Source organism: Ochlerotatus camptorhynchus, unplaced genomic scaffold, assembly GCF_037179485.1.
Source record: "Ochlerotatus camptorhynchus isolate MF236.1 unplaced genomic scaffold, CSIRO-AGI_Acam_v1.1 ptg000308l, whole genome shotgun sequence".
In the NCBI taxonomy this organism is placed as follows: Eukaryota; Metazoa; Arthropoda; class Insecta; order Diptera; family Culicidae; genus Ochlerotatus; species Ochlerotatus camptorhynchus.
The window spans coordinates 1,626,857-1,645,361 of NW_027040796.1; the positions used below are offsets into that span (position 1 = coordinate 1,626,857).

The 18,505-nt window shown below is 38.9% G+C and overlaps 1 protein-coding gene across 3 annotated transcripts in view; it reads right to left on the reverse strand.

Moving 5' to 3' along the window:
* Positions 1-18,505, reverse strand: part of LOC135707343 (matrix metalloproteinase-2-like) — a 961,657-nt gene that overhangs the window by 448,712 nt on the left and 494,440 nt on the right. For all 3 annotated transcript variants that reach the window (XR_010518220.1, XR_010518222.1, XR_010518221.1), the window contains exon 4: positions 5,973-6,118. The gene's annotated coding sequence lies outside the window, so the exon portion shown is untranslated. The remainder of the gene's footprint in view (positions 1-5,972; positions 6,119-18,505) is intronic.

Consider the following 18,505-nt stretch of genomic DNA (forward strand, 5'->3'; position numbering starts at 1 on the left):
TAACTACAGTGCACTCTCTACAATTTGAAATTGGAGGGACCATCGAGTTATAGAATAACAATCCCATACAAATTCCCCATCGCATGGCATTCATTTTTACTATGGTTCCATAACGAAGTAGTGGACATCGTGTTGTGGAGAGTTGATTGTACTTCATCTATGTTGCCAAAATCGAGACCTTTTTCGATTGGTCACAATTGAGTACTAATAAGGCTTAGTAATAAGAATCAATACTTTCATAAGTCAATACTGTTAAGAAACTATTAAAAAATTCTCGGTTTCCAATAAAGCAAGAATCACGGCAACCCATTCCTACACACTTAGAAAAAATCATGTAAATTTAGGTGCCCTGAGAGTGACATATACGAGCGTCAATTTCGACATAAATTTGAGTCATAACAGACGCAAAATATAGCTCAATCAAGCGTACATTTCGTCGAGTAACGAACTTTTCAGTCTCGCAGCACTTAATATTACATGATATGTTTGTTTACGTCTCATCTTTTATTTCACGTGTAAAATTAGTTATTTCTAAGTGTGTATAGAGCATTTCTAGCTCAAATCGTTAAAAAAAATGTCAATTTTGTCTCGACCCCTTCTGATTTGAATGAAACATTGCTCACGTGTTCGCTGCTACTAATGGTTGCATTTTTCATTTAAATATCATTTTTTCCTCCAGAGTAACTTTTGAAAAGGGCGTATAAAAAAATGGATTATTTTTTATTCAAAAAATCATAACTTGAAAACTATTGATCTGATCAAAACGGCATATGAGAAGAAGTTTTAGGTAATTAAATTATTTTTGCGGAAAAAAATACACTGAAAGAAAAATCTTCGTAAATTAGTATTTAAAAACGTAAAACGATGATTATCTCAAAACACCCCCCCTTCGATCTTTATAATTTTTTTTTTCAAGAAAATTGATGGAATACCCTTGAATTTCGTGAAAAATGTATGCTGGTAACTTCCTTAAAAAGAAATCTATAATTTTTTAAATTTTTGTTGATTTTTACAAGTTGATGAAAATGCATATTTTTTTGAAAAATAACAATTTATTTGGATTCTACGCATAATTTTTGATAACTTTGCATATAGAAACTTTTTTCCTAAGTCCAGCCGTTCTCAAGTTAATGCAAATTAAAAAAAATATAATTATAACAATTTTCAACATTATTGGCCATTTTCAAATGTTTGTCGAGATGTCCAGCAACGAGATTTTATTTCATGATTGTATATTAAAAAACAAACAATTCATTCTCAGATATGGTAGCTGTCAGACTTACCCGTTTCTATCTAGAGGCAGCGGAAGAGAAGCACGTTGATATGGTCAAATGAAAGATTTGTTGAGATAAAAAACAGTATATATTTATTATTTTATTTTACAACTCATATTATTTGAATACATTGAATAATTTGGGTGTATCGTTTGAATTAGAGAATATTTTTACTGAAATTTGGTTGTTTGAAACTGGAATATAGCAATGATATTTTCGAGTTCCAGGAATTGGTTTCACTTTCTTAAAAATTGGATCAAATTCCGTGTCAGCCTTTTTGTATTCTTCCGTAGAAACATAACAAAATGACATTTTTGTTTGAAGATCTTCTTTACGACTATTTGCCCAGTCGTACAGTTGTTAAGGGTTCGTTATAGGGTGCTCGTGTTGCTTAGCTAAACTTGCTCTGGTTGCCATTCTCTTAAGGGTACCGCCAATCGCATAACAATGACCTTTGCCGTGTGAAGTTGCAAAAAAATGCCATTCAATTTCTACATTATGCTTATCTTTAAATCCACAAATGCTAGCAAAATTTTTTATGTTTTTGTATTGTGATGCTGCTCCATCTGACATAAAAATACACTTTTGGACTGTTATTTGCAACTTTAAAAATTCTAATAATTTTGAGATAAACAACTGAACTGCTACTGTGTCATGCTTTGAAATTGATTTAGGTGGAGGTTTACAACACTTGAAATTGTTATCCATCGTAAAAAACTACTTGCTTTTTAACTTGAAACGCTAAGAGAGATGAACTGAATGGAACAGGTGAAGATCGTCCCAATATATATATATATGTAGCAGAATAATTACAATGTTGACATTATACCTATCTTCATTAGGTACAATTGATTATAGCAAACTTTTTTAAGTGTGAGTGTAAGAAGCCTCCACGGAGTGCCTTTTTATGTAGTTGTGATATCGCGGGATGAGCTCTTAAGGCACAATATGGTATACGTCAGAGAAGTACCTAGAGAATTTATCTCAATTACAGGTTTAATAACATATTTGTTTACCTGTTTATGTTTTGAGCCTCTGTTATGACATACACAATTCTATCCAGGTATACAACTAATAGAGGACAGAAAAAAGGCACATGAGTGGGTTTGTTGATTATTTGGGTATATTTGAGAGTATTTACTTATCAACTTGTTTCTTTTCCGCTGCGTCTAAATAGAAACGGGTAAGTCTGACAGCTACCATATTTGAGAATGAATTGTCTGTTTTTTAATATATATTCATGGAAAAACATCTCGTTGCTGGACATCACGACTAACATTTGAAAATGGCCCAAAATGTAGAAAATTATTATAATTATTTTTTTTAATTGCACTAACTTGAGAACGGCTGGATTTAGAAAAAAAGTTTCTATGTGCAATGTTTTTAAAAATTATGCGTAGAATCCAAATAAATTACTATTTTACTAAAAAATATGCAATTTCACCAACTTGTAAAAACCAACAAAAATTTCAAAAATTATAAATTTTTTTTTAAGGAAGTTACCAGTATACAATCTTCACCAAATATTAGGGCATTTTTTCAGTTTTCTTGAAAAAAAAAATTATAAAGATCGAAGGGGGGGTGTTTTGAGATAATCATCGTTTTACGTTTTTTAGATACTAATTTACTAAGTTTTTCTTTTAGTGTATTTTTTTCCGCAAAGATAATTTAACTACCTAAAACTTCTTCTCAAATGTCATTTTGATCAGATCAATAGTTTTCAAGTTATGATTTTTTGAAAAAAAAATAATCCATTTTTTTATACGCCCTTTTCAAAAGTTACTCTGGAGGAAAAAATCATATTTAAATGAAAAATGCAACCATTAGTAGCAGCGAACACGTGAGAAATGTTTCATTCAAATCGGAAACACTCATGACCAACCGGTTTGCGTTTTGGGCTGGAAATGCTCACATTCCCTAATTGGCCTACATTTGGACGCGGCCAGCGCTGTTATTACCTATCGTAAAGTATGAGATCACCAGAGTTTACACATTACAGATGCATGATAGTCCCAAGCATCGTTTGTGGCTTCTCTGTGTAATACAGGTGATCTGGTAATAACGGAGTAGCAACCGCGAGTGGTTAGTCATTCTCATGCTAAATTATGTCGATTCTATCCGAAGTGATTCAGTACTTTCAGAAGAGATTTCCAACTTTTGTTAAATGATTCTGAACACCCCAAAGTGATTCCGATTTTTCTTAAGTGATTCCAAACTTTTCTGAAGTTATTCATTTATTACAGAGTGATTCAGTACTTGAGGAAGTGATTGCAAACTTGAGAGAATTGATACAGTACTTTCCATAGTTTTGTAAGGTGATTAAGTTCTTTCCAAAATTATTCAGTTCTTACGGAAGCGATTTCAAACATTCAGGTAAAATTAAATATTTTCCAAAGAGATTAAGAAATTTTGATTCTTCTTCTTTCCTTTATTTAACGTCAGTCCCTGTTCCGCAATCTAGTGCCAATCACCGACGGACATCGATTGCCATCCATTGACGGCAATCGAATGTGCAGGAAGGCAGCTTCCACCCCTGCGCAGGATATTCCCTTCCGAAAGACGTGACCAGAGATTTTTATGCCTCAAAAAAATCCCACCGACCTCGGCTGAGATTGAACCCAGACCCATTGGGGTGAGAAAGCAGTCACGCTTACCACTACACCCCCAGCGCCGGCTTCCATAAGTCATACATCCAATTATTATTAATTATTCAATTTTCATGAGTCATTTATCCGAAGAATTTTCGAGGTTTTCTGAAGTGAATCAGTGCTTTCAAAAGTGATTTAAGACTTTTCAGTTCTTTCCAAAGCTATTCAGTTTTTTCGGAAGTGATTACGAATTATCTGGAATGATTAAGTAGTTTCCGAAGTGATTATGAACATTCCGAAGTGATTCCAAACTGTATTGAAGTGAATAAGTACTTTTAGAAGTGATTTCGAACTATTCAGTGCATTCCTAACTGATTTAATTATTTTCAAAGTGATTCCTTTCTTTCGGAAATGATTACAAACTTTCTGGGATGATTCAGTACTTTCCAATGTGAATACGAAATTTTTTGAAGTGCTTCATTACCATCCGAAGCGATTCCAAGCTTTTCTGAAGTGATCCATTACGGTCTGAACATAATTTATTTCTAAATGAATTCAATCATCACACTAACTGACTATTATAAGTGATATGTCATAGCAATATAGCTTATGTAACGTAATATCAACTGTTGACTCTGTACAAACTTTCCTATGATCCGTTGTATTTGAAACATTTTTGTGCCATTTAAAACAATGATAGATCGATTCAATAGCTCGATTCAAAAAGATCCATTCAAAATTATTGATTAAATCAGTAAATCGATTATTTTGAAAAAAATTACTCGATTCACCAAGATCGATTCTTGCGTCAAAATCGCCCAATGCTGGTAACGGTACGCAATGCGTACTACGCATGCAAAGTTAAATAAATTTGGAAGTCATCTATAGTAGAAACATTCCATTTTGTGTTAAAATCCGCTGGAAAAAGAGAGCTAAATTGCGGGTTGTGCCCAAAATTGGTATGTCCTTTTGAAAATTCAGTCTTGAAATACCTTCCATTTACAAAGATCCTTTTTCCTTAATGGTCGCGGTTCTAACCAAGACGCTCATTTCCCCCATTTGTTTGTCTCAGCTTTCAGCTTCGGAGACTAGACCTGGTGCCACATTATGTAACCAAGACGAAACGACTTTACTCCCGCAAGCGTTCGTACGAAAATCACTTCGTTTTGGCTTCCACGATGAGGCCCCTGATCCTGGAGGTGGGATGCACGGCAATGGACGCCTCGTCGGCAACGAATCCAGAAGCCATTCAACAACACAATCAAACCAGCGCACATCTTCGTTCTGTTGTCACACCGTCCTATAGGGCTGTCAGTTTCGGTGCTGTTTCCGCATGACGGATGTAGGAAGGCAACGCGAGAATGCGGAGAAAATTTCTCATGCAGGACCTCCGGTAGGAGAAAGAAAAACAAGGCGAAATGTAATTTCACTGATAACATTTTTGGATGTTTAGTGTGCTCGTTTCGCTGTTGGCGTTGAACTTGAAGGATGACGATTCCCGGGGGGATGCGCGCCGGCAACAGGAAACCGACAATGTGGTGTAATTTTTCATTTATTAAATTGCAATTATCTACCAGTGAAAGTGGCTTCGCTTTGAATCCGGATCATTTTTATCAGATCAACTGTATTTAATTAATTCAAAATTTGAATTTAATTTGAAAACTCATTTCAAAGTGCTTATTTTTGAGAAAGGTTGCAATGGAAACAAAATCTTGAGATATCTCGGGTCAACCCTATCCAATTCAATGGGAACAAGTAATACGAAATTAGATAAGATAAAACAATGAGTGATAGCTTCCAATTAGCCACAGATTACAAAGGAAGGCCCATCAAGGCTAAAGGAAACGAAACATGACAAAATGCCTGCATAACTCCTCTGAAACTAATTAGAAATTTCAAACCAACAAGAATTCGTTCTCCCTTCCCGAAATATTAAAAACAAAAAAATAGGTACATTCGCGATCGCTTATCACTAGCGTCCAAATGGGAACCCTCGTCCTGGGAAATTTCCATTCGTGGCGCAAAAAGCAATAAATTACATCACCGGAACCATTTCAATTTGTACATCAACAGTGGAAAAAAATCATTCTTATCTGGTTCTTGGACTTACCTTGGACTGACTAGTTTCTGCAAATTGCTTCGCAAATGGCCATTCCCCACCGCAAACCACCACCCTCTACGTACGTGACTCGTATGCTTACGATGGTCAAATTAAGCAATCTGATTTTTTTTTTCTTCTGTTCGCGGTCCTCTTACCTGGAATGAAATTAGCCGAAAAGAAAGAAAGGAAAAAAAATGAGTAAGTAAAGAAAAGTGTGAACCGCGCGCGGTGGGGGAGGGAAAAAGTTTCTAATGAATTGCTATCATTATGCGGGCGAAATTATGATTTCGTGAGAAGAACCCGAATCGAGGTACGAACGAGCTTGTACTTAAATTTAAGTGAAATGTTTGGCGATTTTTGTCGTCCAGTTGAATGTTGGATGGAAAGGGAGAGAAAGAGAGAGAGCACTGAGAAAAAAAAACTGACGACGGTGCTTTCGGTGGAAATCAAATGCGAAGAAGAAGGAAGATCACGAAATGAGACTTTTTTTTTGTGGGTTGGAAGGGAGGGGGAATATTGGACTGCGTTTTATTTTGATTAATGCGTGGGACGGTGGCTCAGTTGTTGCTTTGCATTTTTCTTCACTCCATTTTTCTTTTTCATTTACAAAGCAGGTCAGTGGAAGTTTATATTTTAAGCCGGTATTATCTCGATGGCCGCGCGAAGGAAATTTATGGAAATCGCTGCGGTGGATTTCATTTCGAAGTTTTTTGTTGAATTTGGAAAAAGGATAGCGATCCGAGTGATTGCGATGAGTTTTAGTTAAGGAACTTGGTAATCACGGCCATTAAAACTTTTTTTGGAATACCGAAAGGATAGAGGGACAGTGAGAAATATGGAATGGATGGCAGGTTGAAGTAGGTTTATATCTTGATTGCTAAAGGCACCTACAGTGGTGGCCTTTAAGGGGGGAGTACACTTTGATTTTTCAAAAAGATGCATTTTTTTTTTGGCTTCCTTGGGATGTATACTTTAATTTAGAAAAGACTCCAAGTCCGCCAGAATATTCCTTACCGCTTTACGAAGCGATTTCCTAAAACATGTACCGGCGCGCTGAGAGAGCGTTTTTATCTTTAAACGCGTTCATCTCGAAACGGGGTTTTTCAAACTGGCGTGGGAAATAACTCTAACCAGTTATCATCACATTTGGATATCGCCTAGGTTTTCTTGTTCAAAATTAAATTCTGCTTAGAAATACGTATCCACATTTTCGATTTTGTCAAAAATGGATTTTTAATCCACGATTTTGTAAGCATTTTTAGGGTGAAAAAATGGACTTTTTTCCTAAGGCCACAACTTTTGAAAAAAATAATTTTCCCGCGCGACCTGGTGCACCGGCCACGGCGAGACGCCAATTGAGTTCAAAAAAATACAAATTGTAGTTCGAAAGATGACTAATAAATGGGTTATAACATATTTGCCCTCCCTGAGTGTTTTATTGCTTAAAAAAATTAACGAAAATGGTTTACGTTTTGGACGTTCAAAGTGTACTACCCCCTTAAATTAGCACAATAGGCCGATTTTCATACAAACTAGCCAACTTTGGCATATTGCAACTATGTTTTGTTATGATCAATTGAGCTGAAATTTTGACACAGAACTACAACTATGCTGAATTTCCCGTGTACAAATGGCCGACTTATTAGCACATTTATAATTCGAAATTTCCGACGTGTTATAGTTTTAAAATTTTCAACCATATTGCCAGTAAACGACAGCGTGCTTAAGAAAAGTATTTACAATATGGTGAATAATTTCCGAAATAATAGACTTCGGCAATTTTGAATTACAGGACTGGTAGCGATCAATGCTGTCAAAAATAGTGATTTTAGTGACCATGTTGAAGAAATAAGTGACCAAATAGTGACTAATAGTTGTTAAAAAGTGACTAAAAAGTGACCTAAGGATTAGTCGTTCTGATGGCATACCAAATAAATGTTTGATGTTTTAGACTCATTCAATTAACATCTTATAAACACTTATATGTATGCTAGGAACCTTTAAAGTGAGCGTTTCAATAGAAAGTTTATTACTAAACCTGAAAATACCTGGAAATCTGAGGGAATAATATCATTACTCAGGAAATTACTAAGGATATTCCAAAGAAAATAATGCATTTTAATTCCTGGCTATTTTCATTCACTCATTGAACTTTATAGCCCCTTTATGGCTCTAGAATATTCATTTTTCCAACAAATTTGATAAATTCTGAACTGAGTCAAATTCCTTGCAAAGTTTTAAGGCTCATGGAATTTTGAATAGAACTTCAAGAAACCCGGAATTGAATTCAATTTAAATTTTAATGAAAATTCATAGCAATTTCTCCTCCTCTGAACTTCAGAGCAAAATTTCAAGGCATTCTGAGGATAATTAAATGAAGTTTGTTTAAGAAAATGAAATCGGAGCATAATTCCTCGTATTTTTTTAGTGAATACTTAGGTGGTAAAGTGGATGCTAAAAGCATGATGACAATTAAATGTGAGAATAACTCCAGAGATCTTCAAAGAAATTCGAAAAATAATTCCAGGAGAGATTGCCAAGCAAATTAAGGGGAGAAATCTAAGGTATTTGTGAGGAGACATGAAAATGAATTTTTACGAAACTTTCAATGTGAATAGAATTCCAAGGAAAGGAGTGAGATTTAAATGGAAATCTGAAATGAATTCGATGCAAAATCTGAGAATTTTTCCATAAAATTTTCAAGGCAATTCCTAGGAAAATTAAAAAATCTGAAATCGGAGGATAGTTTCAACGACATTCAGAGGAATATTTCAATAAAATTGCGAGAAGTATTCTAACTATATTCTTGTGATATTTGTGTTAGAGTGTTTGCGAGTAACATAAATAATAAAGGATGCAGCCAGCCGAAAACGCACCTGCTGGGTTTTAGGTACTCCAAGGTGCTACCATTCGATTGAGTGTTAGTGGCTAGTGGTAGTGAACCGGTTCGCCGCGGTAACTCACTATTGACTAGGAGTTGCACGGAGCGGGAGAGAGATCGTCGTCGTACAGTGTGGGAGTAGTAATAGGTAATAGAAATGTAAACATTAGGAAATTAGTAGTCGACCGGGGGCGAACCCCGTACGAAATTATTGTTTAGTTTTTAGTAAGAATAAATGTAGTGTTGTTGTAAATAAAAACAATGTTGTGCTTTTGTAAAATAAACGGTATTTTGTGAAAAAGGGCGTAGTGTTCTGTATGCGGTGAAGGAAGGTCTGCGGACGACAGAAGGATTTGGTCGAGGAAAGGATACAGATTCTAAAAGGAAGGAAGGAAGGGATACGTTCACCGAGCAAGTAGAAGTCACCATCAAACGGTCGGGACGGTCCCCGACATAAATTGGTCCTTCGAACCGGATTTCTACTGCCGGTGGATTTTGGATCGGCCAAATCTCTACGATTTGACCAAGGTACGATCGAAGTGCGCCATCGTACGAGCACCAAACTGCCAGCCTCGTATGCCACAAAAGACCAATCGCCATCCTTGAAGTGGATCAAAGGATTCGATCGCCATCGTCAATTACGTGAAAGGATCTATTGCAACCAAACAACATCACCTATTATCCTACATCGGGAAACCCACCATCGCTAAAAATCATCGACTAGTTGTGGAACAGAGAGGAAGGTTGCCATCGTCCTTCAACATAATCGTCTAGTGCAACCAGTTTCCACAAGTGGATATTGGCTCTACTCGGTCACTTTCGACGATCATCAGGATTGTAGGACAACCAGAGCGTTGTTCTGCTACCACTCAGGTATGTAAGAACTGGTATATGTCCGCGACACAATTTCCCAACTAACACCCACATTTCGACTTCTGTTATTGTTGGCGAATCGGCGAGTGCTTACGGACGTCGAAGTGGTGAATCGGTTCGCGAAGAACTTGGTTCCGGGCACCATTCGAGGAATTCGGTGGCGATTGTGGACGGTCGATGACGATTCTGGTGCTACTTCCTTATGACCAGACAATAGACGGCATCACATCACGCTTTCAGGCTCGGGCATCGTGCAACGGTCATCTTGGCCAGGTAAATACATATATACAATATATGCCCGGCTGAAGCTGGAATTTATTGATCCTACACCTAATAAATATTCAACCTTTCGATGCTATTTGGACTATTTGAGTCAATTCATTCACGAACGCAAGCCCTGAGGTTTTGTTTTGTTTTCGGACTGCTACTTTACATACTGCGTGACGTTCAGCACCATCTGTAGTTCTCCAGGTGAGAATAAGTATATGTCCTGCCGACGCAGGCTCTCTTGTGATACTACATTGGTACATTTCTCCTTCGCTGCACTGGATTTCGATACGATCTACCGAATTGTTACCGTAAGGCTTTACATCTTCGTGGTTCGAAAGGATAGTTATCGTGATTTTGAGGCAATTTGGATTCGGCTGTCAGCACAAACTGTCGTTTGTACAGGTAAGCCGAACGGTATATGTTCAGCCGAAGCTCAAATATTGGTTACTACATTCGCTTTTCCACTCCTTCGCTCTTCACTGGCTCGAATTGGACTACCGAGCTTCCCGATCAAACGTTTTGAGGTGTACAGTTTTGGAATTTACTACTATCTGGCTTCGGTAGCACCACTGGTTCTTCTCACAGGTGAGTTGAACAGTATATGTCCAGCCGAAGCAGACAATTTGCATACTACATCGCCGATTCCTTTCGATTCTCGGATCTTTCAACGTTTCGCCAAACATCTCGTGGAGCAACGCATCACTAGTACCTACCAACCTACGACTGGCTCTTGTTTCTTCGTTACCGTACCGTGATTCTCCAACAACAACCATGTCAACGAAGATTACCAGGTCAACCGACTCCTTGAAGGTGTTGAAGTCAAAACTCAAGGGTCTTCGAGCGTCGTTAAACAACATTAGTCAGTTCGTTAGGTATTATAAGGAGGGTACAACAGCTAGTCAGGTCAATGTCCGCCTTGAACGTATAGATTTGATGTGGGAGCAAATTAGTGAGACTTCTTGGGAGATCGAATCGCATGAGGACTACGAAGAGCAAGAAGGTGTCGAAAAGGAGCACCTGGAGTTCGAGAATCGCTACTACGATGCGAAATCGTTCTTGATGGAGAAGGCCATGAAGTTCCAGGAAGAATCAGCACTAAATCAGTCAACACGGAGTGCGGACGCCGCCAGTACACATGGTACAATGGACCGTGTACGCCTGCCGCAAATCAAGCTACAGACTTTCGACGGACACATCTATGACTGGCTGAGTTTCAGGGATCTCTACACGTCCTTGATCCATGAGAAGGCAGAACTTCCGGATGTGGAGAACTCAAAAACGAGCCGCAACCCAAATGGAAGTCGTTTTCACCGAAGGTCAGCCACAACGCCGTACAATGGAATACCGCTAAGTGCCCATCCTGTACGGAGGTTCATGGACTACATACGTGCCCAGCCTTCCTGGAAATGTCGCTGTCCAGCAGGGAGACGTTCATTCGAGCACAGTCACTCTGCCGAAACTGTCTCAAGCGAGGACATCTAGCTCGAGATTGTTCGTCAATGTTCTCGTGTCGCAACTGCAAGGCTCGACACCACACACTGCTGTGCTTCAAGGGCGAAGGAAGAAGCAGTAGGAATGGATCACCCAAGAAGGCCAATTCGGGTAAAAGTGGTAACTGGAACGACTCAAGTTCTGATCCTAAGGCAGCGAATGCCGCATCGGTTCAGATAGTATCGTCGAACACAGCACAGAGTCACACGTCGCAGGTAATTCTGGCTACAGCAGTTGTTGTGATCGAGGACAACCAGGGTTCTCGCTATCCGGCACGCGCACTGTTGGATTCCGGGTCGCAATGCAACTTCATCTCTGAAGATCTAAGTCAGCTGATGAAGGTCTCTAGTGAGAAGGTGGATGTTTCGATATCGGGTATCGGACAAACCGGAACGAGAGTCAATCGCAAAATCCAAGCTGTGGTCAAGTCTCGGTTCTCGTCATACTCTCGAACGATGGAATTTCTCGTCTTGCCGAAGGTCACAGCTTGTCTGCCTACTTCTACAGTGCAGGCAAATGGATGGGACATACCGGCAGACATCGAACTGGCAGATCCAGAATTCTTCCGCTCGAGAAAGGTCGACTTGGTCATGGGCATCCAAGCATTCTTCAGTTTCTTCCCATCCGGAAGAGAGATTCCACTGGGAACTGGTCTGCTAGTACTCACCGAAACAGTTTTCGGTTGGATAGTGACAGGCGAAGTTACTACATCAAGCCAAGGTACGAGATATGCTTGTAACATGTCAGTATCGAACGATCTGGAGAAGTCCATGGAACGGTTTGGTCCTGCAATGAAGTGGGAGCCATCAGGAAATACCCGCCGGACGAGACACGATGCGAGGAGCTTTTCGATCGTACAGTCGAACGGGAATCGGATGGTTGGTAAACTGTAACTCTTTCCAAGCACAACGAAGTTCTTGCGAAACTGGGTGGATTGAGCTGCAACTGTGAAACGGCAAGGTATTCAATTGAACCTACCTGGAACGGTGGGTGAGGTATGGCGAACATTCCACGAGAGCAATGCTTAACACGATTAAATTCACGTGGCGAACAGGGTCGCCAAAATTCATGCACTGACAGAGGGAAACGATTGAAGAATGATTTGGGAAGCACCACTCTTGCTGAACCAAGACATTGTCGAGAATGCCCATGGGCATACCTCGTTGGAGGATCCTCCCAAAGATTGGCCAAAAGGTGTTGGAAATCCACCAGAAGAGGACAGGAGAGACGACGCAATGTGGTGGTTTCCGCTTCGTCGAAATAATATGGGTACATTTCGGATTACTTAGCAAATTTCCCTTACTAGGCTAATTCAAATGACTGTTTACCGACTACGCTGCACGACAACTTACGGTGTCTAGGAGACCAAGAAGGGACATGTTTTCTTACCGCTTGGGATCTTAACCAAGCCGAATAGACGATCATAGTACAAATGGAATCATTCTTGAAGGAGATTGAGCATATGCCTCGGATGCTCCTGTTCGTCGAAATTCTCGTTTGGAATGGTTCAATTCTCACATCGAGGAAAACGGAAGCTTGCGAGTTTTTGGAAGGCTAGCGCAATACGGAACTGCTTCTTAGCTACTAACACCACAAGCATCTTCACGCTGAACCTCAATTATATTGATTACGGTTCGGCAGTGGTATACGCCACTAGATGGTGGTAATCTTGCGCGAAAGGTTCGTCAGCGTTGTTTCCGATTGAAACCGTCAATGATTCATCAGAATATGGGCGAGCTGCCAGCTTATAGGGTTATGGTTACGATACCGTCTCAAAAACTGGCGTCGATTATTTCGGGCTGGAGTATATTCGAGCAGCACTAAGCAGATCTGATGACGGGACGATTACTCCTTGCTGTACGGAGGTTTTCTGCTCACCGAGAAATGAGTGCATACACTATTCGTATACGGGACCCATTTGTAGGAGCGAAGAATCAAACCCAGGAGCTGTTTCCGTTGCTGGAAGACAAAAACACATCGTGAGAGGGTCTATAATGAGTGTGCAAGCAAAACAAGGAATATTCTGGCATTTAAACCTCACGAATACCAACATTTCGGGGAATTGCGGGTACGTTCAGCGAAGTACAACCTTCTACTAGTTCTCGGTGGAAATCCAGTATCTCAAAGAGTCTTAGTCATTCTGGTAGCACAAGTGGACGGAAATATGAACTCGAGTCTTTTGACGGCATTGTCGGACAATTCGTTGGAACTGAAGGCACTAAAACCGGCAAAATTCCGGACGGAACATTCAATTCTTGCATCCCGGATCCAGATTTGAGCGATGTCTAAATAAATCGTTTGTCTAAGTGGCGATTATTCCAGCTGCAGCTTCAGAATTTCTGGAAATGTTGGAGTTTGGCGTGCTTCAAGCTCAAAAATAAACATTGTAGATCAGCAGCACAGATGGAGATCGAATAATTTCTGATTGTCAACACAAATTAACCACCCATACACTGTCGAAGATGGACCGCATGCAACAACTACACCCAGGCAAGGCTGTAGTCACTCACACCGTAACAGTACGGACGTAGCCGATTATTTGAAACGACCGTTATAAAATTGAAAGTACTACCGTTTTAAGATTCGTAGAAAAACATAAATCAGGTTTGAATTCGATAGTCCAGTGCGTCGAGAGGAGGTTTATTCTTTCTTTTCAGAAGTTTCCCGGCAACTTCAGGGTGGGTGAGAATGTTTGCGAGTAACATAAATAATAAAGGATGCAGCCAGCCGAAAACGCACCTGCTGGGTTTTAGGTACTCCAAGGTGCTACCATTCGATTGAGTGTTAGTGGCTAGTGGTAGTGAACCGGTTCGCCGCGGTAACTCACTATTGACTAGGAGTTGCACGGAGCGGGAGAGAGATCGTCGTCGTACAGTGTGGGAGTAGTAATAGGTAATAGAAATGTAAACATTAGGAAATTAGTAGTCGACCGGGGGCGAACCCCGTACGAAATTATTGTTTAGTTTTTAGTAAGAATAAATGTAGTGTTGTTGTAAATAAAATCAATGTTGTGCTTTTGTAAAATAAACGGTATTTTGTGAAAAAGGGTGTAGTGTTCTGTATGCGGTGAAGGAAGGTCTGCGGATGACAGAAGGATTTGGTCGAGGAAAGGATACAGATTCTACAAGGAAGGAAGGAAGGGATACGTTCGCCGGGCAAGTAGAAGTCACCATCAAACGGTCGGGACGCTCCCCGACATAGAGAATTTAAAGAAGTATTCCAAGTGAATTTCTGAAATAATTCCATGAGAGTTTCTGAAGAATACGAGCATTTGATTAGGAGAACTTCAAGCGAATTTGCACGATAAATGTCCATCTAATATGTAATGGACTATTCTGAGGTCTTCAGAACAGCTTGAAAGTTCCCAAAACATTCCTGAAGTTAATGAAACTGCCTTGCCGGTTCTTTTGTAGTTTGAGAAACTAGCCTGATGCTCGCAATACTTCTCATCAATGTTTTCAACTTCTCTAAACTTTTTCGAACTTCCTAAAGTTTCTACAATTTTCCAAACGATCATGAATCTTCTCTAAAGTTTTAACAATTCACTGAATTTCTCGAATTTTTTTTTTAATTTATGTGATTTCACTGCTCTGGAATATCTCTGCTCTGAAGTTGCCTGTTCCTTCTTGGAGCTTTTTTTTTTTTGTAGAGCTTTATTAGCGAGATCAATATCTTTCTTGAAGTTCTCGAAACTTCTCTAAAGTGTTTGTAGTTCTCATGAAGATGGTTGTACTACCCTGAATTTAATTCCGTGAACTCTGGACTTATGTGAAAACCTCAATAATTGTCTTAATATCTCTAAAGTTCTCTGAAAATCTGGAAACTTCTTGAAATTTCCCGCTAATTTAGTGAATTGGTGCCTTGTTTTGGAGTTTTACTAAACTTATTTGAAATGCTCTCGAAATGTCCATATAAATTCCTGAAGTTCTGGGATCTTCCCTTAAGTTCTATAGGCATTTATGAATTTCTCGAAAGTTTTATGACGATCTCTGTACTTATGTGATGTTTTCGAAGTTATTCTGAAATTTAAGGAACTTATTTGAGCTTTCGTAACGAAATAATTAATATAGTTCTGCGATGTTCACTGAAGTTCTCAAGATTTGCTTGAAGTTCAAATTATCGAAACTAATTCACAACTTCTTCAACAGTCTAGAGTGTCATGAAATATTTCTCAATTTCCTTAAAGTTCTCTATACTGCACGGAATATCTTAGTTTTTTTTAAAGAACTCGTCATTTTACTGGAATTGATTGATTGCCTTTAAGTTCAAGAATTTTCCTTAAGATTATAAACGGTCACGGAACTTTGCCTTAAATCACTAATTTTCCCTGGAAAGTCCAGCCTTGCAGTTTTCTATGCTTACCTTAATTTCTCTAAATTCATCAAATGTTCCGGTAAATTTTTTGATATAAATATATATATATTCATAATTCCCTGAACCTTCGAAAGTTTTCAGATCAATCATAGAATTCTCAGAACATCCCGTAATTCTAAGGAACTTCTTGTAAGTCACTGCATATTTCCTTAAGTTAATAAGATTTTTATGATGTAATCTCATCGTGCTCGACATACTCGGAACTTCACTGAATATAATGAAACAAACTAAATGTATTGGAAGTTCTCTGGAATTTCTTGAAAATATCGGTGCTTGCTAAAAGTATTTTTTTTTTTTAATTGATGGAACTTCGTTGATTTTCTCAAATCAACATGGCTCCATTTTCGAAATTTTTTAGATCTTGAAATTTCCATAAAAAAAAATACTCTCACATTTTTCGGATGTTCATATCATTTCTAATGCGTTCCAGAAATTTTCTCTGAGCAAACTCCCGGAAATTTTCTTGAACCTTCTTTAAGGTTTCCGCAATTTAATTGATTTTTTTTAACTGCCCTTTAATTATATGATCTGTCTTGATGTTCTCGGATCTCCCTAAAGCTCTCAATTTTAATGAAGATCTCGGTTCTGCTTAAAAATAAATAAATAACTCAGGGAACTTTATCTAGATAGATAAAACCGATTAAACATCAAAAAACTCTATACAAGGTCGTCAACTTCAAATTGTTCAAAAACAAAATGGCCTATCCTACACACTGCAAGAAGAATGACCACTCTTGAAATAAATTCACGTTAAAAAAAGAACTTGCCCGCATTTGCTGGCTTAACTGACCCGCCCCTTCGTCGAAGTCGCTGCTTTGAAATTGCCCTGTATTTTTCGATTGGTCGAAATTCCATGCAACTCGGAGGAACCACCCAACCAGATGACTTTGCCCCTATGCTTGCGGATGAGCGGCAATACACGCTTTTTCAGGCATTCTTCGCTGTAAACTTGGGATGTCATCGTCGAGGATGTGACGAATGGTTCCGTTTTCAGGCCAAAACTGCAAATCGCTTGCCAAATCATGGCCTTCTTCGCGAACTTGTTGGCAAACACGAACTTGAATCTTCCCTGCACATCCGCACGTCCAGTCGTGATCCAAAACTTTTCACCGCCCGTAAAAAAAGAACCATAGAGGTACAATGAAATGTATTGTAACCATACAATGGAGTTTATTGGATTTACAATAAATCGTAATTCCCAAAACGATTAAAATAACAGTAGAATGTATTGTTTCCACAATACAATTAATGGTATTGACAAATTTGGTTTTAAAGCAAAGTGGTAATGTGACGATCGCCATACATTTTCGGAGAATCATACAAAAGTGTTGAAAAATTGAAAGCTTTTTGACGTAGGATTACGTCTTTCGGCAACATATTGGGGGTGCAATTTCAAAAAACCCTAATGGACCGCAATACGAAAAGTCGTCAGGTTTTGACCACATATAACTCTGTCAATAACGGATGGATTTTAATTCTAAGCAAGCCAATCGATTAGAAATTTTGCTACGAATCTACTAAATTGAACACTTTATTAATTTTCAATAGGTCGCTACTGAAAATTACACAAAAGTCCAACTGTTGCAATAGTGATCAAAATTATCACAGATTGCCTGCGAACAGTACATTCCCTAACACAGATTTCAAAATCGAATTCGATACTGTCTCTCTGAACGGTGCTTATTCAATCACCGTGTGTGGTGATGTCCAGTCGGTCGTCAGCAGCAGCAGCAGCAGTGCTTTCGTCGCGTGGTGTTGAACATTGCACACAACCCGCCCACATGAGCGTCCATTCACCGAAGAAGAAGGAAGAAGCCTCAGCGCTACTGATCGGGAGCCATCTTCGTGAGTCGCTGTGGGCCATCTATGCCAAGCGCGTCACCCTCGTTCCAAACAACATACAGCTCGCCAGCCTCATCCGTGTTGAACACCCTAATAGCTCAGCATTACTCAACCATCACGACAAAACGTTCGCTTTCATGACCACCATACGATAGAGTGTTTTTTGGACATTTGTCTAGGTCATCAATCGGATGTCAGTTCCCATATGTTTAAATCTAACATACCATATATATTTTTAAGGCAACAGTGCAATTTCACAATCCAAAGTCGGTCGCGGCATGAAAGTGGTCTGATTTTGATCCAGAGGTGGTGGATTTTAATTCTGAATATGCAAATCGATAAGTAATTTTTCTCGAATTTATATGATTAATCGCGAATATCTCGTGATTGGATTTTTTTTAGCAAGAAATTCCTCCTATCAACTTTCGCTTTTTTATTATCTATTGAATAAAACAAAAGTTCTGTGCGTTTTGTGTACGAAAATGCGTTATTTTGACATAAGAAAACGAGGCGTTTCCGTGATGGGAAAAGTGGTTTCCCTAACACAGTCGCCGAATATTGATTGCAAGCACTGAGCATGCCAGACCGTACCTATCTTTATGCGTTTTGTTGCAAATTTTAAGCCCCTCCTATTAAGAGAATTATGCCAAAAAAAAAATCTAGCCGAAATCTCTTAATAGAAGAAGCTTAAAATTTGTATCAAAAAGCATAAACGTAGGTACCGTCCGGTAGGCTCAGATTCTGTGATTGATTTGTTTTCCAATACATATTTCATTTCCGCACCGCTATCATCTCCATGAACATAGAGGAC